This window comes from Coenobita brevimanus, chromosome 29 (assembly GCF_032717465.1).
Source record: "Coenobita brevimanus isolate Jiangsu-jjx chromosome 29, ASM3271746v2, whole genome shotgun sequence".
In the NCBI taxonomy this organism is placed as follows: Eukaryota; Metazoa; Arthropoda; class Malacostraca; order Decapoda; family Coenobitidae; genus Coenobita; species Coenobita brevimanus.
Genome location: NC_136982.1, coordinates 38,956,938 through 38,974,785, shown reverse-complemented (window position 1 = coordinate 38,974,785; position 17,848 = coordinate 38,956,938). Strand labels below are relative to the sequence as shown.

The window sequence follows — 17,848 nt, the reverse complement described above, 5'->3', positions numbered from 1 at the left end:
CGGGAAGACAGGAGGAAGCAGCTCCTGTGAGAAGAGTGGAGAAATTGCAAGATAGTGAGAAAATGACAGAGTATAAGAGCATAGTGGAAGAAAGATTGGGAAGGTATGAGCTATAGCAGATAGAAGGGGTGGAAGATGTATGTAAGATATTCACGGAAGAGACAGGCACAGCGTGTGAGGCGGTTTGTGGAGTGAGGAGGAGATGCAAGGATGTGCAAGGGACAGCATGGTGGAATGATGAGGTGAAACGAGCTGTGGAACAAAAGAAGAAGGCATATAGTGAATGGTTAGTGAGTAGAGGTAGGGGAGAAGATGAGAGAGAGAAGAGAGAGGTATATATGAGCAGGAGAAGGGAAGTTAAGAGACTGGTGAAGGAGAGTAAGAAGAAAGTGGATGAAGAGTTTGGGAGGAATCTGAGTGTGAAATGGAGGGAGAGTAAGAAATTGTTTGGAAGGAGGTAAAGAAAGTAAGGCAGTGTGAAAGGGGAAATAGTAGGGGAGTGAAAGATAGGAATAATAGATTGTTGGTGGAGAAGAGAGAGAAATTGAGGAGATGGAAGAAGCACTTTGAGGATTTGTTGAATGTAGAGAGTGAGAGCAGTGCGAGTATAAGTGGTTGGGGAATGGCTGGGAGAAGAAGAGATGAGAGGAGGGAGGAAGAGATCAATAAGGCGGAAGTAGTGGAAGCGATGAAGAAGATTAAGTTGGGAAAGGCCCCAGGAATTAATGGAGTGTTTGGTGAAATGCTTAGGTATGGGGGTGAGATTGCTGTGGAGTGGATATGGAGTTGTGTAGATTGGCTTGGGAAGAGGGAAGGGTTCCAGAGAACTGGAAATCAGGTATAACTGTTCCTTTATACAAAGGAAAAGGGGAGAGAGAAGTATGTGGTAACCATAGAGGGATTTGCCTTCTTAGTGTGACTGGTAAAATATATGGTAGAATACTCATTGATAGGGTCAGGCATATGACAGAGGAGCTAGTTGGAGAAGAACAAGGGGGATTTAGGAAGGGAAAAGGGTGTGTAGATCAGATATTTGTGCTAAGATGTTTAGTGGAGAAGTATCTAGAGAAGGGAAGGAAAGTGTATGCTGCCTTCATGGACTTGGAGAAAGCTTATGACAGAATAGATAGGCAAGGTATGTGGAAGGTATTAAGAATATATGGAGTGGAGGGGAAATTACTGAGTGCTGTGAAGAGTATGTACGAGGGAGCTAGGGCTACGGTGCGAGTGGATGGTGAGCTAAGCGAGTTCTTTGATCTCAATGTGGGACTGAAACAGGGTTGTGTGATGTCTCCATGTCTGTTTAATATATACATGGATGGGATTTTAAAGGAGGTGCAGGGTAGGGGAGTGGATGTGGGGGTGGCTCTAATGAATGAGGGTGAGATTTGGAAGATTCCAGTGTTGCTGTTTGCTGATGATACAGTACTGTTGAGTGAAGATGAATGGGAGTTGCAAGGTTTGGTGAATGAATTTGGGACAGTGTGTAGGAGGAGGAATCTGAAAGTTAATGTAAACAAAAGTAAAGTTATGGTGTTTGAGAGGAATGAAGTCACAGAGTGTGCAGTGAGGTTAGATGGTGAGGATATGGAGAATGTGAGTGCATTCAAGTACTTGGGTAGTGTGATGAGTAAGGATGGAACTTTGAGGGATGAAGTGCGTGAAAGGGTACAGCAGGGAAGGACGGTTGTTGGTACACTGAATGCAGTGATGAGAAATAGGGAAGTGCATATGGAAGTAAAGAAGTCACTGCATGATAGTATTGTGATCCCTACCCTGACGTATGGAAGCGAGACATGGACCTTGCAAGAAGGGAACAAGTCAAGAGTGAGAGCAGTGGAAATGAGTTACTTGAGAGAAGCATGTGGAGTGACGTGGAGGGACAGGTTGATGAATGAAGAAGTGAAGGAACGCTGTGGGGTGGATGTGGATGTGGTTGAGAAGATTAGGAGAAATACACTAAGGTGGTTTGGACATGTGAAGAGAATGGAGAATGAAAGACTGACTAAGAGGGTGTATGTAGGTGAGGTGGAGGGAGGGAGAAGTAGACCGAGGATGAGGTGGAAGGATGGAGTTGAGAGGTATATGAAGGAGGGGGGGTGAGTTGGGGGGAGAGTAGTCAAATGGTGGGTGACAGAGCGGCTTGGAGGCGTTTTGTCTGCGGCCACCCTTTGCGGGATTAGGGCGTCGGGCTATAGATAGATAGATAGATAGAAGAAGGAACCAAAGGCCATGAGCCCACAATAACAGATCCCTCCAAAAGAAAAACAAAATACGAGAGAGCCAAATTCAAGATCCATTCATTTCGAGATGCCTGGACACACTGCGTTTGAAAGACTGGAGATCATAGGCAACAGGAAATACAGACAGAGGGAGACAGTTCCAGAGTTGACCTGTTGCATAAATGAAGGACTGGGAGTAATGGTTAACTCCTGCATTAGAGAGTTGGACAGAAAAGGGATGAGAGTTTGCTGCTAGACGGGTGCTACGCGCCCGTCGTAGAGGTGGAGGAATGCATGCAGACAGTTCAGAGAAGCAGTGACCATTAAAGTAATGATAGAAAAGAGATAAAGATGCAACAGTGCGGCAAAGAGATAGAGGTTGAAGTAAGAAGGAATGTTGCCTCCCTTGCATTATTTTACAGATATTTTTTTGGGAAATGCTCAGATGAAGTTGCGTCCATGGCGCCACCTCTCCATGCCTTCCCTCGTGCTACACGGGCATCTGGCAGTGCTCATGACTGGAATGTCACTCAGCCTTATTGCAGAACTTCTGCCTATAAGAATTCATTCATTCCCCGAACTGCATCTCCCTGGAACTCGTTTTCCCAGAGTTGTTTCCCTCCAAATTTCAACCCACAACTGTTCAAGTCTAACTGTTACAGATATTTTATGAAGAGGACACCAGTAATCTGGTGTATGGATTATTATTTTTTTTTACTCATTTGTTTTTCCTTCCTCTGTTCTGTTATTTATTTAAAAAAAAAAAAAAAAAAGTAAGAGGAGGAGAGTTAATGAGACGAAAAGCCTTTGACTCCACCCTATTGAGAAGAGCTGTATGTGGGGAGCCTCCCCACACATGAGACTTGTACTCCACATGGGGGCGGATAAAACCCCTGTATAGAGTAAAAAATTGTGCAGGGGTAAAGAAAAAACAGAGTCGGCTTAGCACACCCAATCTCTTGGAAGCAGATTTTACAAGAGATGTAATATGATCTTTCCAAGATAAGTCCCAAGTAATTGAAACCCTAAGCATGTTCAAGGATGATGCAGGATTAAGCTGAATATTATCAAACATTAGTGGGTATACCTGTGGAAGATTTTGTCAGGTTGATAGGTGTAAGAACTGAGTCTTTGATGCATTACGAACAAGATTATTTTTACCCCAGTCAGAGATATGAGCCAAGTCAGACATTAGGTGTGCCATAGCCTCATCCCTTGTTTGTTGAAGTAACTGCTGAGATGGGTGTTGCGGGAAACGAATGGAAAGGTGAAGGGTGGAGTCATCAGCGTATGAGTGGATAGGGTTAGATGTACAGCTTAGAAGGTCACTGATGAATAAAAGGAAGGGAGTTGGTGATAGGACAGAACCCTGAAGAACACCACTGTTGATAGATCTAGGAGAAGAACGATGGCCGTCTACAACAGCAGCTATAGAACGACCAGAAAGAAAGCTAGCGATGAAGGCACTGATAGAAGGATAGAAACCGTAAGAGGGCAGTTTGGAAATTAAAAATTTATGCCAGACTCGATCAAAAGCCTTTGAGATGTCAAGTGCAAGGGCAAAGCTTTCGCCAAAGTCCCAAAAGGAGGATGACCAAGAGTCTGAAAGGTAGGTGAGAAGATCACCAGCAGAGCGTCCCTGACGGAACCCGTACTGACAATCAGAAAGAAGGTTGTGATAGGAAAGATGCCTTAAAATTTTTCTATTTTGAACTGACTCAAAAACTTTTGAAATACAGAATGTTAAAGCAATTGGACGATAGTTGGAGGGTTGGGAGTGGTCACCCTTCTTTGGGACTGGCTGAATGAGAGCAAACTTCCAGCAAGTAGGAAAGGTACAAGTTGACAGACAAAGGTGAAAGAGTTTGCCTAAGGGGTTTAAGCACAGAAGCACAGTTCTTGAGAACAACAGGAGGGACTCCATCAGGCCCATATGCCTTGTTAGTATTGAGGCCAGTGATGGCAGAAAATACATCAGCTGAAGAAATTTTAATGTCAGCCATGAGGAAGTCCGAGGCGGGAAATGATGGAGGAACAGCACCGGAATCGTCTAAGGTGGAATTGGAGGAGAAAGTCTGTGCGAAGAGATCTGCTTTATCAGTAGAAGAGATAATTCACCGATACTCAAGAGCAGCTTCTGGAAACATAGAAGAAACCAATCGGGACATGTCAAGAAATGTGAAGTTTATGAACACAATTTTACATGAATCAGGCAAAAGAGTGATATTATTGCACTTTGGTCAACCTGAATACTGAGCATGTTTTAAAACATTCACATCCCCTGCAACTGCAAAAAATTGTGCATGACAAATTGGCTACTCTGCAACTACAGTGAAGTGTACAGCATGGTGCATCTTCACTTTTGCAGCTGCACTGTATTAACTGTCTGGTGCCAGAGGGACATTTGGAGGCACTGTTACAGGATCTAAGGACTTGTTTGCATTAGGTTATCCTTTATCCATCCAAAATTTTCAATTTTCATGCTTGGGAGCTGTGGGTCCTTCATTGATTTCCAAATGCATGCTTGGTAATGGGCACACTTGACATTCTCTGCAAAGGATTTATTCGTAGGTGGGAGAGAGTTAAGGTTTGGTGTCACTGTACTTCCTTTGCCAAGCTTTGATGACCAAAGAGTCACACAAGCCTCTGACATGCTGTCACAGCTGCATGGAAGTCACTGATAGCTTCCTCCAGACGAAGTCCAACATCAGCAGCCCACTCATCACTACTTTTTGTAGAGATATTGAGGATGGCATCTTTGAACAGCTTTTTTTGTCCCTGTCCCAATAATTTCATAACATATAACTGGGTCTCCATCATGAGGTGGTTTTTAGGATCTTTAATTAACAAACAATTTTCACCACAAAAGATGCAGTGCTCATGGAATGAAGATTGCTTATCCACCAAGAGTCTTGCTCTTTTTGATCGACCTGGTTCACTCACTTGTTCAGTGCCGCAACCACTGTCAGCTTTTGTGCCTAGATTGCCGAGAGTTTGGGAAGCAAAGTATCTAGAATGCTGGCCATTTTCAACTTTCTTATTTTCCATGAATTGACCTGAAAAGTGGTCAAAATAAGCTTAATGATAGTAAAAGTGCTCACCTTTGCTGTTTTCCACCTGAAAACAGGTGTTTCGGTCCAGCATGCCCAGATTTGCATCAGATGGCTACTTTCAGATAATGCCAGCAGCTGATGTGGATAGATAGTTCAATGCGGTGTTGAGTGGGTGGATGCATATAGTACCATACTTGTAGTATGAAAGTGCAACCTGGTTTCCATAATGTGGCCACAATCGAATCTATGATGATGGGAAGTTGGAGTTCCGTGCTAATTTTACATATTTTCACATTCATTTTTTTCATACAGTCTGTCCTCGCCTAATGCGGTTTGCTGTAACATGATACTGCTCTATCATGGCACAATTTTGTAGAAGGAAATAAGCATTATAACGCGGGCACTGTTAGCATAATGCGGTAATTTGAACCGGGCTGGCTGTGATGCGGTGTGCGTCGCACAGCCTCACAATACTGGACGTCATCACCTGCCAATCACGCTTCGTCTTTCTCGCTCTCCCAGCCACTCAACCAATCAGGACCCCCCTACTTCCCTCCCACCTACCGCGTTCCCCACTCGGTCCACTCCTACCCACACCATCCTCCTCAGCTTGCCTCACGTTGCGGGACTCTGAAGGATTTTAGTGTGTGTTCTCCCCCTCTACCTCATCTCCGGTGACATGTGTCTGCTCATCTCCTCACATAAAGTACAACAAATAAAAATCTCCTATAGACCTAATGTACTTTTATAACCATATTAATGCTTTTAGGAGGTTTAAATTGAGGGGTATAAAAAAAAAATTTGCACCACAAGGGGGGAAAAAGTGGACTTTGGGCAGGGGTGCAGAAGGAAATAGGGTTTTCAAGAGTCTCTGTAATGCGATATTTGCCTAATGTGAGGTCGGTGCAGAAGCAAATACCTGCATTAGGCAAGGACAGACTGTATTATATTGTTATAAGGCAAAATAAACATTCATGTTGCACACAGTCACATTAGTTATGGTGAAAGATAAAAATGGTAGATTACTAGTGGAGAAGGGAGAAAAAGTGAGCAGATGGAGAGAACACTTTAAGGAATTGTTGAACATAGAGGATGGAAGTAATGTGAGTATAAGCGGCTGGGGAATGGCTGGGAGGAGGACGGGGGTGAGAAGACAGGAAGAAATCAGTAGGATAGAAGTTGTGGAAGCAATGAAGAAAGTTAAATTGGGGAAAGCCCCAGGAATTGATGGAGTGTGTGGTGAAATGCTGAAGCATGGGGGAGAGATAGTAGTAGAATGGATGTGGAATATGTGCAGATTGGCCTGGGAGGAAGGTAGAGTCCCGGAGGATTGGAAGTCAGGTATAATTATTCCCTTGTACAAAGGAAAAAGGGAAAAAGAAGTGTGTGGTAATCATAGGGTCATTTGTCTTCTTAGTATAATAGGAAACATGTATGGTAGGATACTTATTGACAGAGTTAGAGAAAGAACAGAGAAATTAGTTGAAGAAGAACAGGGAGGCTTTAGGAAGGGAAGAGGTTGTGTAGATCAGATATTCATTCTTAGATCTTTAGTGGAAACGTTTCTAGAGAAGGGAAAGAAGTTGTATGCGGCTTTCATGGATTTGGAGAAAGCATATGACAGGGTGGATAGACAAGGATTGTGGAAAGTATTAAGAATATATGGAGTAGATGGGAAGTTGTTGAATGCTGTGAAGAGTATGTATGATGGTGTGAAGGCTGCAGTGCATGAGGATGGTGAACTAGTCGAATTTTTCTCTTTGAAAGTTGGGTTGAAACAGGGATGTGTCATGTCTCCATGGTTGTTCAATCTGTACATGGATGGGGTAATAAAAGAGGTACAAGGTAGGGTAGTGGATGTTGGAGTGGCCCTGGTGAGAGAGGATAGTGTTTGGAAACTCCCTGTGCTGTTGTTTGCAGATGATACTGTGTTGTTGAGTGAAGACGAAGGGGAGCTGCAAGGCTTGGTGGATGAGTTTGGGAGAGTGTGTAAGAAACGGAATCTAAAGGTGAATGTAGGGAAGAGTAAAGTGAGGGTCTTTGAGAGAGATGAAGTCAGTGAATGTACAGCGAGGTTGGATGGTGAGGAATTGGAAAATGTGAGTATGTTTAAGTACTTGGGTAGTGTGATGAGTAAGGATGGAGGTTTGGAGGGTGAAGTGCTTGAAAGGGTACAGCAGGGAAGAAAGGTTGCTGGTTCTTTAAAAGCAGTGATAAGAAACAGGGAAGTGAGCATGGAAGTGAAAAAGTTACTACATGACAGTATTGTGATACCAACCCTAATGTATGGAAGTGAAGCTTGGACGTTGTTGGAAGGACACAAGTCAAGAGTGAGAGCAGTGGAAATGAGTTATTTAAAAGGAGCCTGTGGAGTCACATGGAGAGACAGGCTGACGAATGATAATATAAAGGAGTGTTGTGGTGTGGACGTGGATGTTATGAGGAACACACTGAGGTGGTTTGGCCATGTGGAGAGGATGGAGGGTGAAAGACTGACGAAGAGAGTGTATGTGAGTGAGGTGGAGGGGGGAAGAGGGAGGGGGAGGCCGAGGATGAGATGGAGGGATGGGGTGGAGAGGCATATGAGAGAAGGGGGTGTGAGTTGGGAGCAGGGCAGTGAAATGGCGGGGGACAGGGCGACTTGGAGGCGATTTGTTTGTGGCCACCCCAAACGGGATTGAGGCGTCTGGCAATAGACAGATAGATAAATATATTTCTTATCTTATTATCCTTACATTACAGTAAACCCTCTCTATTTCGGATCCATATAATTCAGATATCAGATAAATTGGATCTTTTTGGCCGCTGGACAAATAATTTTAAATTGGATACAAATCCGATTTAAGCAAAAGGAGTGCAGTGCAGTTTTCATACAACATGAGATAGGTTATGCTGAACCTAATGCTAAATCAATTTTCCACTAAAACGTGACATATATTTACATGTAAAATAGGGGGTTAGGATCTAGGAGTTCCATATTTTTCGTTAAAATATATTTATAGTTAGGTTATTACGAAAATGTCTGCCGTAAGACACCCAAGACGGTGTGTTTACATAGATGTCACCGACTGGACACATCAGTGCATTCTAACCTAACCTAACCAACTAGTTTTGCTCCCTAATACTCCCCATAAAAATTTTAACCACCAAGGATTGCCACAAAGCCCTTGAAAGTCCTCATTACCAATCAAGCAAGAACTTCTCTGACCTAACCACCACGTCAATAATGGCCACCCAGCATTACGCATATTTCGCCAGGAATTACTTTCGGCGCACTAAAAAAAAAAAAAAAAAAAAAAAAAAAAAATGCAGTGTGAAACTATTTCTGAAAGTCGTTAGTCATTAACAATAAAGGAAAAATACTATACTGAAGTCGTCAGCATTGAGTGATTGCATACTTCTCACTTCTCGGATATGCACGAATGCAGTAATTGTGAATAATACACAAGTTAGCCAAGCAGTATAATTTGTATGAAAGTATAATTCACAACTATTTACGTCAACACGCAGTGTCTTCACATACCGTAATAGCCGAATTATCTTGACCAAAAACCGTCAGTGCATAAACAAAAGGTCAGGAACAAAGCCCTTTTTTCCCCCTTCTTCTTCACACTCATTGCACTATAGGGCAAAAACATGAATTTTACTGTTCCTTCATCCTTAACTCTTTTTTTTTTTTTTTTTTCAAAGAAACTATCTACATCGTAAACACATCCGACATTTTATCTGTTTGATCATTTGCACTTAAACTCCTACACCACACATCACTTCGTCCAACAATTTTACATTTTCCTTAGGAATAAATGCTTTTCTTATGTTGACAGCACTTTCACAGTGCTTAGGCCGAACTAAAGATAGTTTGGAACCACGTGCTCAGAGTTCTGAGAGTACATTAGAAGCAAGGAAATAAGCAAACAAACGCTTCTCATCACAGCTATGTGTCTGATCGTTTGCATTTAAACTTCCAAACAACACGTCACTTCGTCCAACAATTTTACATTTTCCTATGGAATAAATGCTTTTCTTGTGTTTTTAGCACTTTCAGAGTGCTTAGGCCTAACTAAAGTTAGTTTGGAACCACATGCTCAGAGTTCTGAGAGAAAATTAGGAGTAAGGAAATAAGCAAATAAATGCTTATCACTGCAACCATCCACACAACATTGAGGCAGGCAGTGGCAGGTAGTATGGGATATGGGTACAGTACTGTACTGTACTGTTCAATGTTTTTGTGAAAAAGCCATGTTTTAGTGAGCATGGATGTGCTTTGGTGACAGGGGCAGGCATGTGCTCTGATAATTCGGATTTTCGGATATTTCGACATGGGTTCCCCCCAATCAATCCGAATAAGAGAGGATTTACTGTACTTGGTCATGATGTACTTCTATATACTTACATTTACTGATATTACACCCACCGCAAATTGACTTAGGACCTACACACAGAATTGCTATGGGAGAGTTTTCTGTCTTTGCTTTGTGTTTCCACCTCTACCAAGTGAATTTTTGGGGGCAAGAAGTAACTGGCAACTCCTCTGGTGTTGGCGAGACATGGTGAAACACTCAGCACGTCAGTGCTTGCCCAGAAGTGAGAGTGGGAGTATATGTTCCCATTGCTCTGAGCCTGCACTTCCCTCTTTTTTCATATTCATTACTGTTTGCCCTGTTATTTTCCTAAAGTCGAGTTGTCATGCCTGGAAAGTATTGCTCAAGGGATGAGAGGGTCCGTATCATTGCATAGAGGCCAGATAACGTCCCTATCAACACGATTTGTGAACATACTGGACGCGCAAAGTCGACCGTTGTGAAGATTCTTGCTGCAGCACGCAGCCTGTCACCTGATGTCATACCACAGCACAAGCATGGTGGTGGAAAGAAGAGGATGACTTCCAGAGGTACAGATACAGTACGCTTCTGAAGAGGAAAGTAATCAAGAATCCTCGACTGACAGCAGCAGAATTGAAGAGCATGCATCCCCAGCTGTTACATCTCAATTTGAACAAATCAACACCGCTTGCAGAAGGAGCTGGGTTTGCCAAGCCGCACCACAGCCAAGAAACTGCTTCTCACTGACTGCATGAAGAAGCAGCGCATTCAGTGCGCCAAGAAGTATGCACACTGGACATCAGATGAGTGGAGAAACGTTATGTTTTCTGATGAAAGCACATTTCAAGTGTTCCAGGTGCGTTCTGCCAAAGTTCGTCGTCCTGCCTCCAGCAGTCGATAAGACCCTGCTTATATGGTGCCAACTGTTAAGCACCCATAATCAGTAATGGTATCGGGGTGTTTCTCAGGTGAAATGGGAAGGGGAAGTCTCTACATTCTTCCTAAGAACTTGATGATGAATGGTGGCTGGTACATTCAAGTTCTGAAAGATCATTTGTTAAACTTTTTTGCTACTCATGGGTGCGACTTTTTCATGCCCGATTCAGCTCCATGTCACAAGTCAAGAAAGGTGACAAAATGGCTTCAGGATAATCGGATTGAGGTCCTCAACTGGCCTAGCAACAGTCCGGATCTAAATCCAATAGAAAACTGCTGGGCAAAGATGAAGAAAATCATGGCAGAGAAGACACCCAATCTGGACAGCCTCAAAACTGAACTGACAAATGTTGAGTGCAAAAGAAATGTCCTTAGATTACTTTAGAGATCTAAGTGATTGCATGCCAAAATGCATTCAACTGGTCCTGAAAAACAAGCGAAACATGATTTCATATTAATGAATGGCATTTCATGACCAAACATTGTGATATACAGTACTATGAATTCTGTGTTTTTTAATACCTTGTGGGGGGAGGTCCTAAGTCAGTTTGTGGTAGCTGTACTTTCAGCATTATATACAATATACACCATGTACATATCATTATCAGTTATTTCATCACTTGGAAGTTCTCCAAATTCGACTGGAAGTTGGGAACAAGCACAGTATCTTTAGCAGAGTGGCATGGCCCAGATCTGCATCAGATGGCTACTTTCAGATACCGTCAGCAGCTGATGTGGATAGATAGTCAGTTTTGGTTAAAGTAGGTGGATGCATGGAGTATTTGTAGTATGGAAACACAACCTGGTGTTATGTAATGCGGCTGCAGTCAAAACTCTGACTTTGGGAAGTTGTGGTTCCATGCTAATTTTATGTATTTTTACATTCACCTTTTTTTTTTTTATATTATACTGGTATATGGCATGGGAAAGGAGGACCGGTGTCTGTCATCCCAATTTCTGTCACACACTAAGGGAAGACTCAAACAGTTTCGCACTAATGTGCAAAAAACTGTGTCTGTATATACACGGACTCGGAATTTTAGGGTACTAGGAGTTAGTCTGTATACATACAGACCCAGCAGTTTTGACACTACTGGTTTGTCCGTATACAGTAAACCCTCCAAGATCCGACGCAATAGAGCCAATGGCATGTCCGAAACTTGGGTTTGTCCAGGACTTGGGAAAATGCCTCCTGGACAGGTACTTATGGACCCTAACCCAACCTAACTTCGAAAACCACCTAAATAACTCCCTACCAGACATGCACAGCACCTATTAAAGATCCTACTCACACAAATAAGAGACAGAAAACATGAAATAAATGAAAATGAACCAAAGAATGGGGAAACAGAAGTGAGTATGGAAAATATTTAGCAGTGTACAAGGTACTTACAACATGTCGGTGGCCATCACGAAGATTAACCCGTCTCCTCTAAGGTTCTGACAATGGTGAAAATGCTCTTGAAGCACATACAGTAATCCAGTGTTGTGCTGCACTTAATCCTTTGCACTATGAATTATAATTGTTTAACACTGTACATTCTATTCTTACTTGCACCATGCCAGTTGCAACACGTCAGTTTGCACTCTGCACTTAATCCTTTGTACTGTGAATTCTAATGTCTTAACAGTGCACAACACCGTAAATTCCCATGTGGTCTAGTGGCGAGGTTTTGAAATTTATTCACTGTTTGTTCACAAAAACGAGCACGTAAGGCAACCATGGCGACGAGTGTCTAGTCATGACGGTAGTTAGACAGGAACTGGGGAGGGGAGGATGCAGGGGGGTGCTCTACTACGTGTGAAAATACAGCTGTTCATCGCTGCATGGTAAATTTAAAGTAGGGATGAAGATATAACGGCTTTTTTGTGTTTTTTTTTTTTTTTTTTGTGGCCAAGGACCTGAGCCCAAAATGTCTGGGACTTGGGCCTCCGGATCTTAACCCCTAGGGTACGCAATTCTCCAGCCTCGACTACCCCCCAGAACGCAAAAACAGGCCTATTTTTCGACTATGTCAAAGGTTAAAAGTTTTATGTCCAATTTATAGAGCTTGAATTTACACACCTGAAAATGCAAACCCCACCCTCCTAGACCCAATAGTTACTGAGCTATGGCCTATCAAAGTTTATAATAGTTACCCGTCACGGCCCTGTTGAGAAAGAAAATATGCCGCTCGCACCTGTCTTCTTTGCAAAAATACGTACAAAAATCACCAAAACCATTTTTTTTTTTTTTTTTTTTTATGTGTACAGATGTTATAAACCATTGTAATGTGCTTAGAAAAAAATAAAATGGTGACTAACCCCCCAAATAAATATGATAAATAGTAAAAATTATCCTCCCCTCCCCTCCTCTCCCCATACCTCAAATCCCCTCCCTCCCTTTCCATTCCCTTCCCTCCCCTCCTCTCCCCTTCCCTAACCACCCCTCCCCTTTCCCCTCCCTGCCGAGCTGTCAAATCTAGCTAGGGAAAATGGTCATGAACCCCTCCATAAAAATATGATAAACAGTAAAAATTATCCTCCCCTCCTCTCCCCTTCCTATACCTCCAGTCCCCTCCCTCCCCTTCCCTTCCCTCCTCTTGCCTAACCTCCCCTCCTCCCTCCCCTCCCCTCCGAGCTGTCAAATCTAGCTAGTTTTTGTTTCGTTGCGTTCTGTTTCTGAAGGCTCCAACATGCTTGCATGCGTCAGCATTAAATAAAATTTCTTTTTCGAGTGGGTTTCGAATAAAGACAGCTAAAATAATTGCTGTGTGCTTGTCTGTATGCAAAGACACGAATAAATTACAGGTAATGATTCAAAAAGGCGCCATGAAGGGTAAAAAATACGCAAAATATTCAAGGCCAGGGAGGTAAAGATACTGTATGCTAGGGGGTGGGGATGGGGGTGGGGGGAGGTGGTAAGGCCAGGAGGGGGTGTATGGGGTTGGAGGGATGGGATGAGACCACCACAAGACACAAAGGAAGGACCCCAGTGGAGTACAGGGACATGGAGGGAGGGTATGGGGGAAATACCCTATGGGGGGGATACACATGGGAGGGGGAGATGCATGAGGAGGGGGTGGGAGGGGTGGTGGTGGTAAGAATGGTGGGAGGTAGGGTAGTAACAAGGTAGTGGGGAAGAGGGACGTGGCGAGAGGGAGGTGGGGGGTACACCCCAACTGCCTGGTTACGGGCCTGGGTCCCCCCTCTGGTGTGTCCAACACGTAGTTCTGATTGGTTAGAAGCAATCTACGTCACAGCTGGGGTGGAGCCAGCTGCCGCCAGTTTTTTGTGGATGTTGCACAATCGGTGTTGTTCCTCCTTTAAAGAAACTGTGCACAAAACTCGATGGATGAGCTTAGTACTTTAGGGGTTAAAGGGATTACTGTATATATATGGACACGGCACGGAACGGGTTAAACACTTGCTTTTCATTTCTCTTTAGATGTCTTTGTATATGTGTGCTTGACGTTTATGAGGAAACACATGACTTGTGGCATAGTATTTTAAAGTTCTAGTTTGTGACCATATTTTCTTCAAGGTGATCTGCCTTCCCATCACTGTAAATTTTACTACACCTGATAATATTGCTAATCCTACTGACACCAAATTCAATCAGCTAGTCTTGTTTATCACAGCAGTTGTATTTAAATGTGCAATAATGGAAGCAGTCAGTCATTTTTCATCCCTGTGATATTAAGCATTCACCCTCCACCAGATACTACATACTACTCTTCCACCAAATTCGCCATCATGCACTGCACAATTTTTCTACCTGAAATTTAAATTAAATTAGTTGACAATCAATGGAGTAATCAAACATGATGTTACTGGACAATCATTATATAATGCTTGTACCTTTTCTTTTTGTCTGCAGAAATTACCATGATTATGAAAGCATTATTCAATACTACCACCACCAGTCATTACCAGACAATATACAAGATGCCTGAAAAAAATACCACATGTTAGCATCATGAAAGTAAGATAAATATACAGGAATAATGAGTATGGCAGAAGCATGCATGCTAAAATGCACTGAGCCAATGTAGTCTATCAACTATAGCCAGAGGCCAGAATCCCATAAAAAGTGGCCATTTGACTTTGAGTTAGCTGTTTTACAGGGAGGGACAATAACCCTCTGCCAACCCACTTATTGGCACACAGGGAACATGTATATGTTGGTTATATGGTTACCACCCAGCACTGTAAATGGTAACCTGGCTTAAAGGAGACCATTAGGCTTGTAACTGTGTGTAAAACCACCTAAAAAGGAAAGGTGATAAAACGTGACAAGAAAGATGGAAGAAACAGGAAGAGAGGAGGGCAGACAAAGAAAAAAGATGATAAAGGTGAAGGAAGAATTAGGCAGCACTACATCAAGTGAGTGGCTGATGGTCGCCATCACCTACCATCAACCTGTATAGTGAAACCATTTTTTTGCCATTTCATTTACTAACTTCATTTAAATGACTGATCAGAAAAGCATTTCTATAAACAAAATATTTTCACTGTGAAGTGAAAATAACGGAAATAAAGGAAAATGTACCACTGCTGCACACTGTTACATTTTTCAACTTTAGCACATTTCATAATTGGCAGCTATCTTGGACACCATCTTAAATTACTAACAATGCTCAACTGTGACAAAAAGGCACCCGGCATATTCTTAATCTACACATTCTTAGCTTTCAAATGACACCGACAACAAAACTATAATGTACGGTACATAACATTTTAAGGTATCCCCCAAAATCTTGATTTGGCTGCTGGACTAAAGGTGTTACGGTACTAGGAAATTAGGAATCATGGCCTGAAACTCTTCAAGATCAGAGTGGCAGGAAGACTGAAACAGCAAAATTTCTCTCTGACAATACAATACTTAATAGGCTATACTGGTAGCCTACCTAGGCAAGCTGTGAAGGTATAATTTTTGTTTTGGACATGTGGGGAATATCAGATTTTAACCCTCCCCAATCTCTGGATCTCCTTATCTGGAGTAAATTAAACCTCAGGACAAGCAATCGCCAATAAATAATAGCATCATAAATGAATTTACAAATTTTTTTCCACGTTTCAGAACCTAGTCTGTATCAGGAGATCTTTCAGATGCTATTAGAGGGGTCCTGTGAGTTCGTATGTTCGTTACTAGTCGCCAGTAGACATGCATTAGTGCCTGATATACACAATGGCTGACTGCATTTCTTTTTTTTTCCAGTTGAATTGTGCTTTTGTTTCATCTCCACTATTCATAGGTCGGCATAACTGGCAGTCACTTCACACATGATATTTAATTTCAGTATTAGGATGGTGTCTCTGCTCCGGCTGTGAGAGTGATTACTTCTCAGTATATAACTGCCAAATTTCATGGGGATTATGCAGACAAATCTAAACTTAGCTACAGTACAGTGTATTATGTTTTTAGGACATCATGGTGTTCTGGCAGCTCAGGTGATCAGTAAAAACTGTAAAAATCTGTGATGCTTCAGAGACAATAAACATACTGTATCTGGTTTTGTGGCCATAGCACCCCCATTCTGAAAACAAAAAAAGAGAAAAAAGTGCAATTACCAAGGTTCTGATTTTAAGGGTATTACCTTGATGGAAGTAGGTTAGGTTAGGTAAGGTTAGGGATTTAAGCTAGACATGCAAACTATGTTTTTTCCAATGGTTGTTATATGTGTTTTGAACGATTTTGACCATCATCTCAATTGAAAGTGACTAGATTTTGTGATATTCCCCTAGGAGAACCCCTAGATGGGGATGGAGGAAAATTGCAAAAGCTAGTGATTTGCAACAGAAATGAAGGTTAAAATCGTTCAAATATCAAAAACCACCAGAAAAACACTGTTTGCATGTTGAAATCTAGAGATGTTCAATACTAAAAATTTACCCGTTGCAAATGCTCCTAGAGCATTCTTTTTTTTTTAACAGCCTAGACAAATACTAGAATAAACAGGAAATTACACCAGTTTCAATGGCCAACCAGTGATCATCAAAGATGATAATAAAGACAGAGGCCTAACAGACCTGTGTGCAGAACATAAATTATACAAGGTTACAAAGGAGTGGAAGGGTTAGGTGCAGGCTTCGAACATGAAAAGATAATGGCCTTATTTTCCAGTAGACTAGTTCCCTTTGAATAAAAATAAGGTAAATTTTTACAAGTTGCCAATACACCCCCCAGGTTGTGCAGTAAATTAATCTGGATCAAACCTAACCTGCTGCAGCGTAATGCTTACCTTAGAGTTAGGTATCATACTGTGCGTTTATGGTGGCAATATCCCTGAACCGCATATTGGCAACTTGTAAAATAATAGTAAAAATAATATCTCTTTTGATGAACCCACTGGAAAAAGCATATTATCTGAGATTTTTGAGGTACTGAAAATTTCCTCTCAAAGGGTGGGGTTAATAATTTTTGCCTGAATGAGGTTTAGTCTATCTATATATAGCTAGATGCCTTAAGCCCGTAAAGCTAGCCACACACGCAGGCAACTGGCGTGATGATTATTGTTTGTGGACTTGCATCAGTTCTTAACATCATAGTCAAAACCCCACACACGCTGATGATTATTGTTGATGCCTGGAGCGAGGACAGGCATGAACGCGCCAGTCATCTATGTGTGTGGAGGTATGAGAACTGAGGAGGGTTCTCAGTTCCCCTAAGCAGAAGTGGCGATGGATGGTTCCTACGCGTAGACAACTGGTGCAGACAGTCCCTACACGGACAACTGATGCCAATGATGCCAATCCTTCTTCTGGCCTCATGTGGAATTATAAACAGATGCAATTCCAGTTTATAATTCCACGAGGTGGAGTCATTCCACCTGACAACTGGACAGCGTGTACTGTGTTAATCAGGGGCTTGCCATAATAAGTTTCATGCCCTCCTGAAGAATCTGAACAGAACTAGCAAGTGTCTTCACCATATCAAATAAATGGGTATAGTTATGGGTAGTGGGAACACTGTCATTATGAGAGGGTACTGGTAATACGTTACTGTCGTAGCTGCATCCTTTAGGAGTTCTGGGGGAGTCAGTGGTCAAATTTTACACATTGCCCTCATCTGATTTTCGACTTTTCATTAACATTTTCCATTTTTTTTTTTTATAGCAGAATTGGTCATTCTAAGAATCTTTTCTTCTATGACATTTCTCTCGCAAATTGATAATAAACGAGTTACATGCTTTATTTCTTATTTACACCCAGTCAGGTTAGGTTAGATGAGGTTTGGTTAATGTCATGGGAGGTCTGGGGGGCAAAGCCTCCCAGTTAGGAAGCACGACCAGGGTTGGGGGGTCTGAGGGGCAAAGCCCCCCAGTTAGGAAAC

The 17,848-nt window shown here is 42.3% G+C and overlaps 1 protein-coding gene across 1 annotated transcript in view; it reads right to left on the bottom strand.

Moving 5' to 3' along the window:
- The window catches only part of scf (Calumenin B scf), an 86,325-nt gene that overhangs the window by 67,682 nt on the left and 795 nt on the right, over window positions 1-17,848 (bottom strand). The window lies entirely within an intron of this gene.